This window comes from Puma concolor, chromosome B1, assembly GCF_028749965.1.
Source record: "Puma concolor isolate L17-30 chromosome B1, mPumCon1.1.hap2, whole genome shotgun sequence".
NCBI classification, from domain to species: domain Eukaryota; kingdom Metazoa; phylum Chordata; class Mammalia; order Carnivora; family Felidae; genus Puma; species Puma concolor.
The window spans coordinates 85,280,031-85,299,170 of record NC_141670.1 but is presented as its reverse complement, the minus strand read 5'-3'; the positions used below and the strand labels follow the sequence as shown (position 1 = coordinate 85,299,170).

The window sequence follows — 19,140 nt, the reverse complement described above, 5'->3', positions numbered from 1 at the left end:
GTGATCAAAATGTCATTTGTAGAACAGATTCCTGGATCTTGTTAAGAAATTACATTCTTGGGGTGCCTGCATGGCTCAGTCAATTGAGCATCTGACTCTTGATTTCAATTCAGGTCACGATCCCAGTGTTCTAGGATTGAGCCCCTTGTTGGGCTCCGTGCTCAGTGTGGAGCCTGCTTAAGATTCTCTCCCTCTCTCCCTTTGCCCCTCTACCCTGCTCATGCTCCCTCTCTCTCTCTCAAAAAAAAAAAAAAAAAAAAAAAAAAAATTGCATTCTTAACACATACTGAAGAAATGGGGATATAAGATCCCAACCTATTTTGATAAACATTACTGACTCTATCTCCCTCTCCATCCATTCTTCCTCTGGTGCCAGAGCACTCATTCTATGGTGCAACCTTGACCCTGTCAGCCTCCACGAAAAATGTAGTTGATAACATCCTGACACCTTTGAGAATAAAGCCCAGGCCCTTAACTAGTAATAGTACCTATCTGTATAGAGGTATGCATGCTCACCTGATCGTTTCGCAGAAAGTATTTAAAGTATATTACAAAGGTATATATGCTACAACAAAATAAAGAAATGACAGATGTAGAAATCTTTACAAAGACAAATATAAGTGGGGAAAATAAGATGAATTCAAGAGTAAGAGTAGTGAGGCCCTGTGTGATAGCTATGAGTGGGCCGCAACTTTCATTCAAAATAGTCTAGCAGAAAATGCAGAGACGTACATGATTGGCTAAATAAGTCACAGTTTCCAGGAGGGAAAAATAGATCTAGTTAATGAGAAGAACTATGGCTTGTCCTCCTATTGAGACCAGAGAGAATTTGTTCTCATGGGGGCTGAGAAAGTGGACACCTGGCAACATATCCTCATAATAAATACAGCAGTACGTTTTCTAGGGCTGTTTCTTATGTTCTTACATGTTGATCGGTGGTATAATGCCTGACATGAAACATGGCTCTATAGATGCCTTGAAGGGATGAGGTGTTCGTACCTCTATTTTAATCAAAGGATAAATTTTAAAGTGTCTGGAATAGAGCTCAACAAAATTTACTGGGAGCGGTGCATGAGTTAAGCAAATCCAATATTAAATTCTAATCTAAGAGCTGTAAATATTATCTCTCTCTACTGGGCTTTGGGTAAGTATTAGGCAGCAATAAATCCCAGGTTGTACTCAGAAAAATGCCCGGGGTGCAACGCTTATATATGTGTTGTCGAAGTGTTTGTAAACATACTTTTACAATCCTGAGGCTGGGATGGGATTCCCATCTTTTTGTGAAAACTGAGTTGTCTAACAACAAGAAAACATGCTAGAAAAGCCTTCCCTGAGGTGGACCAAGACAGTGGGAATAATGATACTTAAGAAGCAGTGTTTGGTCTTCCCTAGCACAGAGACCTAAGAAACGACCAATTCCATAATTAATCTGGAACATTTGTAAAGTAGAACAAGGTAACTCTCTGTGGAGAGTATGGTTATTCTATTGTATGGTGACAAGATGGAGCTGAAGAAAAATGATGTAATTTAGCGAGGAAGTGGCAAAACTGGGATTCAAACCCAGACCTAGTCTCCCGCTGAGTCCATCATTTTAACCTCCACATTATACAAACATTTTCCTCCCAAAACCATTCCTTCTAACCCTGATTCCCATGGTATTAAGGTAGACCATTAATGGGAGGAATCCATACTGAACTGATTCATCTAGTCCATGACCAACTTTTGTCTGTAGAACCAAAGGCTAGAGAACTTCAGCGCAGTGCATGAGGATTTCATGGCTTAGCTAGTATTCCCTCACCAGTCCCACCAGCCTACTCTAGTCTCAAGCATATCAAACCACTTGAGCCGTGCTCTTTCTCCACCGTACCTCTGCATGCCGTTTATTCTACCCACAATTCTTTCTTCATCTCCTTGTGGCTGGCAGGCCCCTTACCCTTCAAGCTTCAGTTCAAATATATCATCTACTTTATTGCATATGGGATAATACCCTTTATATAAAAGTAAGCTGCCGGTGTTTGAATAGGCTGTCTTTCATGTATACTCTAGAGGGCTCAAGGTAGCAGTAGTATATTACTTGAATGATTAAAATCTTGAAATATCTCAGATGAACCACCCAAGTGATGTTGGTTAGGCAGGGAGTTGCTATACATGCAGTGGTTTTGAAGCTTAGCTACCTTAAAAAAGATCTGATGCCCCAATGGCATCTTAGAAAATTATATCAGAACTACAGGGACCCAGGCATTAGTATTATTTTTTAACTCCTCGGGTGATTCTGAGGTATACCAAACGTTCCACCCTACTGCAATTATTGAAAGTGGGCTAAATGCAAAAACCTGGCCTTGGGGAAAAGCATATGGTGGTGGCCAGCTTCAGCAGGATGATAGAATGACTCTGATCTCATTCCTCAAGAGGTTGAAATGTCTCCTATAGCCCATATGTAGGTAATGACAGGAGGTACATTTTCAAACCCTCTAAACGGTAAGCTTTATTTTAGGGAGCGGATCTGGTTTAGGATGCCAAGAAGGAAAGCATGGAAGCAGAGTCAGACTTGCCTAAGGGCAAGGGAGCCCTGTCCCCATGTGGTGGGAGCAGGGGGAAGTTTCTTGCAGAGAGCCATCTACAAGAGAAAGCATAGCAGATGTAGTTTGCTTTGAATAAAGATCACACATCCTCCTTAATCGCCACCTTTGCTTTTTTACGCAGTAAGTGTAAATTATTGTCAGTTTCATCATTTGTAATCAGAGCCTGAAACAGATGCTGAAGGTTTAGTTTAAAATGATATGTGTCTCTTGTAACAACTTGCAATATGCTCTCCAAGGACTATTTACCTTCCACATTCCATAAACTCAGTACACGGGAGTTTATTCTTAAGAGCATTTGAGGTAAATTAAGCACAATGAGTGCAACTTTAAGATAACGTTTAGTGGAGTTATTATAGGGCTTTCTATGTCTGCTTTGAGTGGGCATTTGCCTTAATGACTTTGTTTAACAAGCTTTCATTTCCTTACTTATGTGATTTAAAGTGCTCTTGTAAATATTTGTTTTTAGGAGTTTTACTACCAAAATGTGCCAATCACAACTTGGCTTTCTTTTTTTGTATCTTCTCTTTGTCTCTCTTTTATGAAATTAGTATCTGGGGATATTTATATAGTTTCAATACCAAGGATAACGGTAAAATTCTTAAGCTTCTTTGCGCATGTTAAGCACTTTTTGGTCTGAAACTAGGAACTAGGGATTAGAATCAGGAATCCATAATAAAAATTTCCTCCACACGCACAAGTGCTTACTTCATGCAAGAGACCATTGGAGGTGTCCAGAGTAGAAAGGAGGAGAAAATGATGGTTAAGTGAATGAGTATGCTCAATGGATAAATGGAGATACCCACTTCATGATCTAAATGAGCCAGAGAAAACACATATTTTAAAAATAAAGCACTGTGGGTACCTTTGGGGAAAGGAAACCAAAACCAAAATCAGGATAGGGGATGAAACAGAGCATTTGAAATGCTTTGGCTTTTTACAAGGATAGTATGTAAAGTTATTACTTGTGTAGCTAAAAATAGGCTTTATAACAAAGAGAAGACTAGAAAAAGAAAGAAAGGGAAAAAAGACAACAGAGAATTTAAAATCCATCTGTAAAAGATTAAATTTTAGGCTTCAATAATAAATAACAATAAGAACATGAGAACCAAGGGGATCTCAAGAATTAATCAACAAGAGGCAGAATTCAACAAAGTAAATTAAAAGGAATTAAAAAAAATGTGTTTAATTTCAAAAAGAATTTTATGTTTTAAAAGTTAAAAAGAACTTTACTTCCAAAATTAAAATACTAGATACTACTGTAATTTTGATTCTAACACCAGTTGTTAAATTCTTTATTTAATTGTTTTTATTTACTTATTGATGGAATTTTCATTATTTTCTCGACACAGGGCTCAAACTTACTCACCACCAGGTCATGACCTGAGCCAAACAGATGCTCAACAGACTGAGCCACCCAGGCGCCCCACTTTAGGGAACATTTCAAACTGTCAGGTTAAATAGTATATGTATGCATGTATTTATGTATGAGAGAGACTTAGGACCCACAGTTCTTAAAACATTTATGATGTCTTTGTCAACTCTCCTTCATTTAGTAATTAGTCACCACCATTCTAATAATGCACTGTTAGCAATATTCACATTAAAATCAAGACTAAGACAATGATTCCAACTATAACTCCCATCCTTAATGGTTTTTCTGAAATTCGTCTGAAATAAAGAGAAAAAAAGAAATAAGAATAAAAAATAAGAGGTTTACTACTGAACAGGAGGAGGAAAATAATTGTATGCAAATGATACAATTTTTCACTTAGAAGTTAAAATAGAACTTACTGAAAAGTTCATAAAGGGAGACAATTAAGAATATATTTAAATATATAAACAGCTTTAGAGCAGTTACAGTTAAAACAAATACGTCATAATAAAATGTTGACAAAATATAAAATATTAAAATCAACCATTATAAAAGCTCTATGGCACACAAGAACAAAAACTAAAACCTTATTGAATATATAGGGAGAAACACATACCATATTTTTTAACAAAACAATGTTTCAAAGAAATAATTTCATTTAAAATTAATCTTTAAATTTCATTTAAAATTAAATATTAGCTAGATTTATTTAGATTTTAACACACTATCCATTTGAAAGAATAAATAAGCAAGAAAGACTAAGGAAAAAAAAACTAGAAAGATTTAAAATCAAAAGAGCATAATAATGGTAAAAATCAACAGTTAAGTAAAACAAAATACATAACTATCATTCATAATAATTTTGTTTGTCATAAGGGAAATAACTGTTAGAGAATGAGAGGATTATTCATCAAATGGCTGCAGAAAATAGATGATTATTTAGAAAATTATAACGTCTGATTTTTAGTTAATATCATCTATAACAATAAATCCTGACCTTATGCTGAAAAGTTTATATCCAAAATTACATTATAAAATGCTACACATAATTTATATGAGCATTTTTTCTGCTCTCTGAATAGAGAAGGAGTTTCCGAACATACAACATATATTTCTTAAAAAATTGTAAAAGAAAATATTTATATTTTTCTACATAAAAATAAAACATTTTTTTTTAGGTTTAGACATTTTAGCTTTATTAAAATTCATTTAAACTGGCATGATTATATTTTCACGAAATTTAGAAAAAAGAAAAGTTCACCGTCTTTGTATCTTTTCTGTTTCTCATTCTATTTCAATATTATTACTGAAAATAATTTATAAAGTAGGGGAATGTTGAAAATGCTCTCCTCTCAGTGCCAAATAATCCAGGTGTGACAGTGCTCAACTACTTTTGGAAAGTGCTTGAAAGTCAGTGCACTGGGACTCAGACTTTATCCTTCATCGTGGCTGTTTCCCCCCTTTCTCCCTTCCTCCCTCCTAGTTTGCTTGCTTCTAGCATTCATTTTTCTATTTTTTATTATTTTTTTAACTTTATTTTTTATTTTTTAAAATTTACATCCAAATTAGTTAGCATATAGTGAAGCAATGATTTCAGGAGTAGATTCCTTAATGCCCCTTACCCATTTAGCCCATCCCCCCTCCCACAACCCTTCCAGCAACCCTCAGTTTGTTCTCCATATTTATGAGTCTCTTCTGTTTTGTCCCCCTCCCTGTTTTTATATTATTTTTGTTTCCCTTCCCTTATGTTTATCTGTTTTGTCTCTTAAAGTCCTCATATGAGTGAAGTAATATGATTTTTGTCTTTCTCTGACTGACTAATTTCACTTAGCATAATACCCTCCAGTTCCATCCATGTAGTTGCAAATGGCAAGATTTCATTCTTTTTGATTGCCAACTAATACTCCATTGTATATATGTACCACATTTTCTCTATCCATTCATCCATCGATGGACATTTGGGCTCTTTCCATACTTTGGCTATTGTTGATAGTGTGGCTGTAAACATGGGGGTGCACATGTCCCTTCAAAACAAAACACACCTATATCCCTTGGATAAATGCCTAGTAGTGCAATTGCTGGGTTGTAGGGTAGTTCTATTTTTAGTTTTTTGAGGAACCTCCATACTGTTTTCCAGAGTGGCTACACTAGCTTGCATTCCCACCAACAGTGCAAAAGAGATCCTCTTTTTCCACATCTTCGCCAACATCTGTTGTTGCCTGAATTGTTAATGTTAGCCATTCTGACAGGTGTAAGGTGGTATCTCATTGTGGTTTTGATCTGTATTTCCCTGATGATGAGTGATGAGCATTTTTTCATGTGTTGGTTGGCCATCTGGGTGCCTTCTTTGGAGAAGTGTCTATTTATGTCTTTTGCCCATTTCTTCACTTATTTGTTCTTTGGGTGTTGAGTTTCATAAGTTCTTTGTAGATTTTGGATACTAACCCTTTATCTGATATGTCATTTGCAAATATCTTCTCCCATTCCGTCGGTTGCCTTTTAGCTTTACTGATGGTTTTCTTCACTGTGCAGAAGCTTTTTATTTTGATGAAACTTTTTATTTTGCTTTTGTTTCCCTTGCCTCTGAAGATGTGTTGAGTAAGAAGTTGCTGTGGCCAAAATCAAAGAGCATTTTGCCTGTTTTCTCCTCAAGGATTTTGATGGCTTCCTGTCTTACATTGAGGTCTTTCATCCATTTTGAATTTATTTTTGTGTATGGTGTAAGAAAGTGGTCCAGGTTCATTCTTCTGCATGTCGCTGTCCAGTTTTCCCAGCACCACTTGCTGAAGAGACTGTCTTTGTTCCATTGGATATTCTTTCCTGCTTTGTCAAAGATTAGTTGGCCATACTTTTGTGGGTCCATTTCTGGCTTCTCTATTCTATTCCATTGATCTGAGTTTCTGTTCTTGTGCCAGTACGATACTGTCTTGATGATTACAGCTTTGTAGTATAGCTTGAAGTCTGGGATTGTGATGCCTCCTGCTTTGGCTTTCTTTTTCAAGATTGCTTTGGCTATTTGGGGTCTTTTCTGGTTCCATACAATTTTAGGATAATTTGTTCTAGCTCTGTGAAGAATGCTGGTGTTACTTTGATAGGGATTGCATTGAATATGTAGATTGCTTTGGGTAGTATCGACATTTTAACAATATTTGTTCTTCCTATCCAGGAGCATGGAATCTTTTTCCATTTCTTTGTGTCTTATTCAATTCCTTTCATCAGCTTTCTATAGTTTTCAGTGTATAGATTTTTCACCTCTTTGGTTAGATTTATTCCTAGGTATTTTATGGTTTTTGGTGCAACTGTAAATGGGATCGATTCCTTGATTTTTCTTTCTGTCGCTTCATTGTTGGTGTATAGGAAGGCAACCGATGAAAAATAAAACATTTTTGTTTATAATAACATTGATGAAAATGGAAAGGAAATTACAATATTTGTTATAAACGTGATGGATATGGTTTTTATCCTTCATTATGTAATGGAGATGTTATTTTTGCCTTTATTGAATTCTGTTTCCAATTGGTGGCACCTCACCTAAATGCTCAGCCATGAATCTTGAAATCTTAGAAGACAAAAGGGAGATGTTCTATAAGAGAAAGGATATGTGCACTTTTCCTGGCCCAAGGCATTGTGAAGATGGTAAACAAGAAACAAGTAGACAGACAGACTTTTGAATTATTGATCACTATCTCCTGCCCTATCCCCACATCCCTTGAGTCTACTTCTTGGGGTGCTGATTTTAAAACATTCAAAAAGTTTTGGAATAGACTATGTGGGGAGTGGCTTGACTCCCCATATACTGAGAGGGGGCCAGTAACTGCAACACTCCAGGAAAAGAATTACATGTGGCTACTTCCATCATTATACTGGAGTAAAGGCTTGGAAGTGTCATTAGACAGTAGGAGAGAGCCTTGGGAGTGTTTTGGTTCCCACCAGCCTGTGCATGTTAAGCAAGAAACCCAGAGGTGCCCATGTACCTGTTGAGGAGACAAAGAATTACTTGGATTTACTTGAAGAGGCCACAGTGGGAAAGGATTTAGAAACCAGAGACAAATGGCCAGAATCAGGGACTCCCACAAAAGGTGCCAGTGTATTAGCTCACACTGCTAAAAGGACCTGATCACACCCAACAGTCACTGGTCTGATGACTAAACAGAGGAACCACTACCCTGTGAGACCAGGGAGGATTCTGAGAAGTCAAGTCCAATCTGAGGACTCCATCTCCTCTGATGCTGTGAGATCACAGAAAGCAGAGAGCACAAAGAGAAAATGACTTGTGAAGGTTGCAATATTCGTAGGTAGAATAAGGGGCTTATGGTCTCTTATGAAGAGATATGCAGATACGGAGATTATGTCTGTAACAGGAGCAAACTTCTAGCCTAATTCTATGTGTTCCCTATCTGTATAGTTCTAAAGACAAAAGTATTCCTCTCCTGGAAAGTGAATCACTAAGCGTTTGGAGTGAGTGAGAGACTTGTTAAGATTCACTTCTTCCTTCATTACTTTTCCTTCTCTTCTTTTCCACATATCTCATGCCCAGGAAGGGAAGATTTTTACATCCTCTTTGTCATATCTTCGGATGCTATGGCAACAAGCTCCCCCCTGGATTAGCTCTCATACGGAGGGGGAAGATGAGAATTCTCTCCAAAGTCCATGGAATAAACATTTGGTTTTGCACCCTCCAGGTACATCTAACTGGGAGCTCTGGGGTATGATAAGGAAATAGGGATCTCTGAGAATGAGAACGATTTACTAGCTTCTGAATATGATCTCCACCAAAAATAGTCTAAAAAAAAACTCATGCCAACTAATAAGAATCCCCTCCCCTCCAAAAAAAAATCAGAAAAAGCTGAGTAAGACCTTCTTAAAAGAAGTAAACATTAAATAACATTTAAGTTCACAAGTAATCAAAAATATACATGTTTAAAAGCACACAACCTTATTAATTTGGCACGTAAAAGAAGATAGTTCCCAATGTTGGAGAAAATGCTCTAAAAGAGCATTTTTATATAATGCTGCTGGCAATGTTAATTTGTTCAAAATTTCAACAAAGCAATTTGGCAATAAGTTTTTGTAGCCTCCAAATTATCTCCTTAGATCAATGTTTTTAATGTTAAGAAAAATGGTAAATATGTTTTTAAAACAGAACTAAGTAACTCTCTCTGCCATCAATCACTGTTGACATAGTTGCATTTGTGGGGTTGGTACGTCTTCCACCTGGCATTTCCTTATCTATATCCACCAGGCATTTATATCAGTGACAGTTGATAGGCAGCCAAAGTAACAGGGATGTTGTGCTAAGAGTTTTAAGTAGCTCTCATTTTCCTGCTTCAACTGAAATTCTATGTAGATTTTTTTCAAACATATGTAAATAGCGAAACACAAAACAAAACAAAGTACTGAGGTAAAAATAACGATAGCAAAGTTATTTTGCAAAGAAAATGTAAAGTTAACACAGGCAATAAATGATAACAAACAGGCACAAATCTTTTCCTTAAAGATACAGCAATGGGTTGCACATTCAAAAGTTCACGGAGCAAATTTTGTAAAAGAATCTACCAATAGCAGTGCCATGAAAATTTTTCAAAATGAAGATGAAATCCCAGATTAAGGTGGCAAATGTTCAGGTGAATCAATGTCTCCTCTGACATCCTAGGGACCGCAATGGCATCTTAGAAAAGCAAACAGACATTGTTTCTCTCTTCACTTCCATGTTGCCTCTTTGACTAGGGAACTGGTACAAAGTTATTATCATTCACACAAAGAATAAAAGAGTCAGAAAGACTGAACAGAGTCACAAAAGTACTATCTTCTTACCTTTAACCTTTCCCAGAAAAGCTGAGATTATATACATGTATATATTTAATATTTAATCTATATAACATATATGGATTTAAATTAACATTGCAAAAAGACGTTTTCTTTCCTTGGGCTCTTCCATAAAGCTAATGAAAGGGGTCCTATAAAAATGTGTACATTTATCTGCTTTGTAAAATGTGACCAAGAGCACTCTTGTTCCAAAGCTGGATTCCTTTAAGCTAAATGAAGTATTCTTTCTCTTCAGTTCTATGTTTTTCTTTTTTAATTTTTTTTAATGTTTTATTTATTTTTGACAGAGAGAGAGAGACAGAGGATGAGCAGGGGAGGGGCAGAGAGAGAAGGAGACACAGAATCTGAAGCAGGCTCCAGGCTCTGAGCTGTCAGCACAGAGCCCGACGTGGGGCTCAAACCCACAAACCACGAAATCATGACCTGACCCGAAGTCAGACGCCCAACTGACTGAGCCACCCAGGCACCCCTCTTTCTCTCCAGTTCCATGTTTTTCTTTCTTTCTTTTTTTTTTTTTTTTTACTGTTTATTTATTTTGAGACAGGGAGAGAGAGAGAGACAGAGACAGAGAGAGACAGAGAGAGACACCTCACTTCAAATGCAGGTGGGAGAGGGGCAGAGAGAGAGGGAGAGAGAGAATCCCAAGTAGGCTCTGCACTGTCAGGGTAGAGCCTGTTGCGGGACTTGATCATAGGAACCGTGAGATCATGACCTGAGCCCAAACTGAGTCAAACACTTAACCAACTGAGCCATGCAGGTACCCCCATTCTATGTTTTTCTATAAGATATTAAAATCTTTGGTTCTCTAGCATATCATTTTATTGAAGTAAAGAGTGAGACTGAAAAACTGCTTTGTTACACTTAAGAAACATTTGCTACGAGTCCCTTATGTGCAGGATTAGCAGCACAGAATTCTAGAGATCACATCAACACCTTTATTCTTCTGGTGAGAACTCAGAGGCTCAGAAAGTATGAGCCACTCTTGGAGGTTACATAGCTAGTCAGTGGCAAGACAAGATCATACCAGAGCTTGTGACTGTAGCTCATCCAATCGCGTCCCTAGCCTAGGGATCTCAAGTACGCAGCAAGAACTATGTCTTTCCTTTAATGTTTCAGATTGCTGACAATGATGTGCATATTACACATGACTTTGAGATGGGTCTAATGAAGGGGAGGTTTAAAATGTATACACAGTAAAACCTTGGATTATGAGTAACTCTTTTTGTGAGTGTTCTGCAAGACAAGCAAACATTCCTAATAAATTTTAACTTGATAAACGAACAATGTCTTGCATTATGAGCAGTATGTGATGCTGAACATCACATGACCATAGCTGAGCCAATGGGTCTTCTCTCTCTCTCTCGCTGTGGGATTGTGGGTGATCGTCTTCTATGCCAGGATTCTCGGTCTCAGGCCACAGTGACTGTCCACAAACTGATAGATCTGCACTGTGAGCAACAGCAAGAGGTTATGGAGGACATCTCGTCTGCGGAAGAGGAGGAGAAAAAGGCAGAGGGATCCCTCACTTCAAATGAGATCAGGGAGATATGTAAAATGTGGGAAACAGTGCAACATTTTGTAGAAAAGCACCACCCAAAAGAGGCTATAGCAGTGCGAGTGATGAATCTGTTTGATGACAGTGCAATGTCACATTTCCATGAAATCCTCAAAAGGAGGTAAGAGCAAGTGTCATTGGATAGTTTCCTTGTTAAAGTTGCACAAAAAGAAAAAGACTCCATTGAGCCGATAGCAGTGATTCTGTTAGTGATAGTGAAATTTGTCCAACACGATAACCCTTCATCTCCCTCACACCAGCCGTGAAGGTTTTTCAAAGTTAAGTGCAGGTTAATTTGTTTCTTTTTCTTCATATTTTGTATTTTCTTTATTATTTTGTATTACATTACAGTATTCTCATCATTTTTATATGAATAATTTTGGGTTGTAAAATGAATTATCTGAATTTTCATTATTTCTTACGGGGAAATTCACTTTGATATACAAGTGCTTTGGATTACAAGCATGTTTCTGGAATGAATTGTGCTCACAAACCAAGGTTTTACTGGATAGTGTTTCAGGCCACATGCTTCTCTTGCCCAGTTTCTCCATTTCTCTGTCCTAAGGGCACTGATTTGCCATGGTGTCTGTCACTTAAGAACCCAATGCTGGTTGCGACTTTATATTTCATGCAAGCTTGTGTAATTTGACAGATTGAAATTTTGGGGGAAAACCCATTTCAAATGAATCCAAATCTTTCTGTGACTTTTTCTCAGCACTCATCACTTAACATCCATTATTATATGAGATAATACATATAAAAAGCTTAGCTCAGTATCAGTTGAATAGCTATAAACCCAGCTGATTGATGATATTATGCACTTATTTTATAACTGATTTTTCTAGTAGCCCTGGGATTTTGAAATCTTCCGTGGTGTTTATAATCCATACCAATAGGTCCTTACAATATACCTCTTAAAATTCCAGGAGGATTGGGAAGACTATTTTGTTTTCTACAGATATGTCCCAAGCACGTACAATAGTACCAGGCACCATGTAGATTATCAAAACATAATTCCAAAATGAACAGATAGATAATTGTGAACAGAAGAACCAGGCAGTAACATAAGCCATGGGTCTGTCTCTGAGCCTGGAAACCTAAGCTCACAGATAAAGCAACTGCCCAGGTTGGCAAAAATGTAACATTATTAGGGGAAAGAAGTCTGATTAGGAAGTCTGTTTTAGTCTTATAGCGTGTGAAAGGTGTTTCCTTTCACAGTATTAGGAGAAGGTAGGAAGGTGAGATATGTTGGTAAAGATTTCTGTGACATTGCTTCAAATATGACCATTTTTCATATTCATTCCTATTCAAGCCAAGATTACTCATGTTATGTTTGGGACTGAATTTTTTCATGGATACTACTTTAAGAAGAATCTAGTAACATTGGCCTCAAAGCCAACAGTACATTTGCTACAGATTCATTGAGTTGAAGTTCCCATGGATCTTGGGCAATTTCTCTATCAGGTGGCATTAATCTTTTTCATTCCTTTTCTATTTTATTATTATTTTTTACAGTAAGTCTTCAGGGAACAGAGATATATCTGTTTTTTTAATGGTATTTAGTTTACCAGTGTGGATCAGATTATTTAGAAATGAACTTTAATGGGTAATAGTTCTAGATCCTTGCCTTAAGATAACTTAAAGAGTAATGACTACACTTACTAAACTAATTTGAATTCCTTGAGTTAATTAAGAGTCTGTTATTAACAGATGTTATTAGGAAGAAATTTCTAATTTCAATAAATATTTCTAAGCTCTATTTTAGGCTTTCCCCCAAACTTGTGAGATTATAGTGGTAAAGATATGATCTGTGTTATGGATCTTTATAAAAGGTAATGTTGTATAGAGCAATGCTGTTCATGATAATATAATGTGAGCTACAAATGCCATTATGTAATTTTCAATTTTCTAGTAACTACATTAAAACAATATGGAATGAATTTTAGTCATATATTTTATTTAACCTAAATGCCCAAAATATTATTATTTCAACAGTTAATCAACAGAAAATGATTTATCTTTTTTTTCTGGGCTGCTGCAACAAAATACCACAGATTGGGTGACTTACAAACAATAGACATTTATTTCTCATAGTTCTAAAGGCTAGAAGTCTGAGATCAGGTTGGCAAAGGCCTTCTTCTGAGTTGCAAACTTCTTGTATCTTCTCTTAATGGAAGGGGCATGAAAGTTCTGTGGGGTCTCTTTAATAAGGACACTAATCCTACTCCTGAGGGCTCTACCCTTCAAATACCATCACACTGGGCCTTAAGATTTCAACATGTTTATTTTGGAGGGACACAAACATTCAGACAAAGCACTGTTAATGAGATATTTTACATTATTTTAGTGCTAAGTTTTAAAAATTTCACTTTGGACAAGTCACATTTAAAATACCCACAAGCCACCTATGCCTGGTGTCTACCTTTAGAGGCAATACAGGTGGAGAAGTGACCTGAAGAAGTGAAAGATTTTGGAGTTGGGAAGTTCTGGATATAAATCCTGGTTCAATGATTTACTACCTATGGGACCTCGAAGAAATTTAAACATTCTAAGTGCCAGTTCCAGCAACTATAAAGTGGGATTAATTTATAGCTTGAACATTTTTGTGAAGATTAGCAATAATATATATAAAACATCTACTACAATGCTGGGAACTCAGGAGCCATTACTTCCTGAGGAAAGTCAGGTTTCTGGGCTTCAAACATAATTTCTATTAAATGTGCTGCTATTACCATCATCACTTTATACCTTTGAAATTGCAGAAAAATTCTCTTAGCTTAACTTTCTTTACCAAGAAGCCAATATTGCGTTGATATGTGGAATGAAGCTCCTGACTGTGGTACATCTGAAAGGTGACCTCATTCGCACACAGTGAGATAATACTGTTGTCACTTACTGTTAAACATGCATTTATCATGAGCCAGCTCATCTTCCTCATTCTAAATCACAGGAAAAGTGGCAGGTGATCTATTCATTTTGAGAGGGTTACTACATTTATTAAAAGCCACACCATGCCTTGGTAAAATAAGATGATTCACTCTGGAATAAATTAAAACGTTGCTATGCGCTCTAAAAATTCATTTTTTTCTTGTTTCAATTCAAATTCATACCTCAGTCATTTCTGTCTCGATATATATGTGTCATTTCTTCTGGCCACCATCCTTAAGAATATGCTCAAGGAGACTAATTCTGGATTTCTCTGAAAGAAGAGTGTGAATATACACTGATAGAACTGGTGGGAGCAGCCTCTGGGGGGGGGGGGTGGGAAATAGACTGAAGATTTAGTCTGAAGACATAATTGGCGAAAGGGAGCACATTTTCTAATCATACTTGATCACCAGACAGCTTGCCTACATGATAGAATGCTAAAGCAGTTGATAAAATTGAATATTGCATGATCCTTTAAATACTTTAATTATACACACACACACACACACACACACACACACATAAGCATTAACTGAATTATGGTAAAACTCACTTGCTGAGTCAACATTACCCAGTTAACTCTATGCAGAGAGGAAAAGTTTCTGCAAAAGCAGATAACAGATTTTAGAAAAGTCTACCATTGTTATATGATGATAATTAAAAAGAAATAGATTTTGCAATGAATTTTGGACAGACTCAACCAAAGGGAATTTAAGGTCAACAACCCAGGTTTTAAAATGGACACCTACATGCTAGATGCTTCATTGAAGCTCACACTTATGCGCTTTTTTCTTTCACTGGAAAATAAAATACAGAATTACAGAATCATAGAATTACTTAGAAGTCCAGGCTACCCCAGCCTCCTCACTTTATAGTTGAGAACCAGAGAAAGGGAGTGACTTTTCCGTAAACAAAGTGATAGCTAGGGACAGAAGGACATTGCGAACCCAAGTAGTCTAACCCCTAATCCAGAAATCTTTTCAGGGCAGAAAGTTGCCTCTAAGGAAAAGGATACACAGATTGTGATGGGAGATACCTGAGTAGAGCAGGTGGGACATTTCTTGGCATCGTATTCCTTTGGCTGAATGTGTTCACACATAAAGTGAAGAAAATTATTAAATTACATTTTATTTTCAAGTACTAGAGAGCTTCAAACCGAGCTATGAAAATTATGGGTATTTCATGGACGGGGGGGGCGAGGTGTGATTTATTCAGATAATTATTTCAATGTTGTGCTTTATTTTGACTAGAGATGCCACTGTAATATTTTCAGTCTGACTTTTGGTTTCAATTGTTTTGTTATTCATGGATCCTGGGCAGAGGAAGACAAGTTGTTACTACTGAAGCATCTCCAGGAAATTCTTCTGGGCAATTAAGCAACCATTTCCTCCCTCATGAATTGCTGCAAAGCCACACTGCTTAGGAAATGAATTAGATGAACACTGGTTAAGAAAATCACCAGCTGTCATTTTGGATGTCTCAAAAGGAATATGTCCTCTCCATATTGTTACTTCATTGTGGGGTTCACAGGTTGATGACTGCCTTATTAAGAGGTTGCCGAAGTGGATTCTCACACTTTGCTCTGAGAAGTGTGGTTGCTGCTTAGTCAGGCTAAAGGCACTTTGAAAATCCGGTTGTAACACTGCCTGTGGTTCCACTGTGCTTCCTGTATGCAGGGATCAGCCCAAGTCATAGGAAGTTTATTTTACCAAAGCAAATGACAAAACATGGAAAATGTAGACATTTTTCAATGCCTTAAAACCAAGGAATACAGTAAATATAGAACAAAAATAAAAATGCCTATATGCTTAAAATAGAAAAGGGAAGGTTACAGAAAAATTTGTTATATATATTTTAAAGTTTATTTATTTTGAGAGGAGGGGGGCAGAGAGAGAGAGGGAGAGAGAATCCCAAGCAGGATCCACACCCTCAGTGCAGAGCCCAATGCAGGGCTCCCGTTCACGAACTGTGAGATCATGACCTGAGCCAAAATCAAGAGTGAGATGCTTTATCTACTGAGCCACCTGGACGCCCTGAGAAATTTGTTATTTAAGTCTTAAGGCTGATGGAATGAAATGAACGATTAAGTCTTATTTCAGTAATGACTTTTTATTTTTTTTTTTATTTTTTTTTTTTTAAATTTTTTTTTCAACGTTTATTTATTTTTTTGGGACAGAGAGAGACAGAGCATGAACGGGGGAGGGGCAGAGAGAGAGGGAGACCCAGAATCGGAAACAGGCTCCAGGCTCTGAGCCATCAGCCCAGAGCCTGACGCGGGGCTCGAACTCACAGACCGCGAGATCGTGACCTGGCTGAAGTCGGACGCTTAACCGACTGCGCCACCCAGGCGCCCCTTGCTGGTAGCAAAATCAAGGCAGATCCGGGTGGTCAAAATGAAATAAATGCTCGTAAGTCAACCAGCATTGTGTGTCTTCACTAAGAACATTACTGAAGTGGAAACTTTTTAGGTTTTGGAAAAAATTTCTTCATAATGTCCTTAAGAGAGACAGCACTCCAGATTTCAATTTTCTTATGAACATGGCATTGTCTCTATGAGCAGCTATTTCTTTTGTTGTTGCCAGTATTTTGAGCCCATATTCACTATTACATACTTCTTTAGCAATGCTTGCTTGATCCCTCTCTAGGCTTTCTAGGTCATCTGTCATTCTGATTCTTTTGAGTAGTAGAATCAGTATTGGTCAAAATTAGATCTTGTAGATGCAATGTCCCTTCATGGCAATCTTTTATCTTTTAAAGCTGTAAGACTGGGTCACTACACCTCCTTGTTCATTTAGCCCTTCTCAAGATTCTGGGACTCTTCTTGCCAAAGAGCAAGAGGAAACATAAGAATACCAAAATCAAGGGCTCTTTACAGTCAGTACCAAGCCTCTCTAATTCTTTCTCAAATTCCAATTCCTGAGTGTGGCAAAGACCAGCAAACCACTCACCATAGCCCTGTTTTCCTCCTCCTGGCACACGGCTAGATCACATTCCCCATCGTCTCTGTCATGGCTAATGTTCCATTTCCTAGTTAGCTTCGGTCATGCTACTGGGTTCTGGCCAGAGGAGAGTGATTGAAGCTATGTGTGTCACTTCCATCCCTGGTATATGAAAATATCTTATTCATAGTCCCTTCATTCAACTCTCCCTCTCTTAGCTGCTGTGTTCAGATGGGCATGACAACCTTGAAATCCTCATGATGAAACTGGCAGTCTTAAGATGGAAAGAGTATGGGTTTCTGAATCACTGCGTGAAGGAGAGACACTCATCAATCAGAAACATCCATCTAAAAGTTAAGTGAAAAATTAAGTTCCTTTATGAAAAATCACTAATATTTAGTGCTTTATATATTACAGTCGCTTTTATTAGGTGCTTCCTATAAGATCATGACATGCATACTCTTGCAATAAATTCCAGTACTGAAAACCTACTCCCTGCTTTGTCCCTGTTTACTGGTCTTAAATCGGTTGCTCTATGGGATCGTGCCTTTTCTCTCAGTCCTTCCCAGAAATTGAGCTATGCTTTGGAAATCTGTTCCACGCAACCTGGAATTGGATGACTTTCTAGTGTTAAGATTAGACTAGAATTGTGTGCTCTTTTCTTACCCAAAACAGGCTTTGGGAACACCATCTAGTCTTTCAAGATTCTACCTCACACTCTCCTCTGGATTCCTTTTCCCACGTACCTGACTCTAGAGAATTACAACCTTATTATCATCTCCTTGTGGTCATGTAAGCATTTCACATTTTTAAGGTTTTCCTGCTGTGGAAGAAATAGATTTGATGCTGTGCTCTAAAATTCAACTTGCAAAATTGTTTAAAAAAAAAGCATATTAAGGGAGAATTTCTTTCGTTTGGTTCTCAAAATGGAAAAAAATTATAATCTTTTAAACCTAATGGATAAATTGTATTACATTGAATGAAATAATAATCAGCATTTAATTATTTTTTAGCATTTAATTATTGTAAGATTGTTGAGATTGTAGCTTTCTATAAGTAATTACAACTTTAAGTAAATACAGCTATTTCTAATATTCATCCTAATAAATATAGTTTTCTATAACGTATATTCATGTTTTTGATATGATAGGTTGTGGCCAACCCCTCATACTCAGTGTATCCAGTCTTCAGGAATTGGTGTCCTTGCTAACCCCTCCTATACCGGATCAAGACTGGTCCTGCATACTCTGTAGAATGGAGTGGAAATGATGCTTCATGACTTCTAAGCCTACATCACAAGAAGCTTTACACCATCTGCCTTGCTCTCTTGAAACACAAATGCTGGGAGAAGCCATCCTCAAAAAAGAAGCCCAACTACCAGGAAACTCCCATTCCCTCTTGTGTGAGGAAGCCCTAGCTGGCCATGCAGAAAGACTGCACGGAGAAAGAGACCTAATGTTGATATTTCAGCTGAGGTTCGAGACTTATGAGTCATTTTAGACATCTAGTCCCGAACACCATCAACTGAATCCAGCCCCAGCCACCCTTTGACTGCAGCCATAGGAGAAATGCTAGCTAAGAACTGCCTAAGACCAGTCAATGCAAAGAATCATGAGAAATAATAATAAATCATTTTAGCCACCAAATTTTTCAGTGGTTTGTCACACAGAAGTAGATTAATGGGTAGCAGGCCAAAAGTTCTTTGAAAAGATAAAAGCAAGCTTACAAGTAAAGCTAAGTTCTTTACTATTCAGCAAAAATCCTGGTGTTTTTTATTCCTTGTCTCCATATGAGTTTTGAATAAATCGGGGGGCGGGGGGGAGGAAAGCAACAAATGAGGCCAGTATATCACCTTCACTATTGACAAAGGGAGGGTGCATGGGAGCCAAATGAGTTTCATGATACTTAACAGCTAAATAATGAGAATTATCCATCCCA

At 37.3% G+C, this 19,140-nt stretch overlaps 2 long non-coding RNA genes across 2 annotated transcripts in view; both read left to right on the top strand.

The window, feature by feature from the left end:
- Window positions 1-17,550, top strand: part of LOC147581736 (uncharacterized) — a 105,383-nt gene extending 87,833 nt beyond the window's left edge. Inside the window, exon 3 of the long non-coding RNA XR_015250200.1 lies at window positions 17,421-17,550. This is a non-coding gene — a long non-coding RNA (uncharacterized LOC147581736). The remainder of the gene's footprint in view (window positions 1-17,420) is intronic.
- A 322-nt stretch (window positions 17,551-17,872) lies between these two features.
- LOC147581735 (uncharacterized) lies at window positions 17,873-18,848 on the top strand. Its single transcript, XR_015249739.1, has 2 exons — window positions 17,873-17,994; window positions 18,353-18,848. It is a non-coding gene; the product is annotated as an uncharacterized LOC147581735 (long non-coding RNA).
- Window positions 18,849-19,140: the final 292 nt, after the last annotated feature.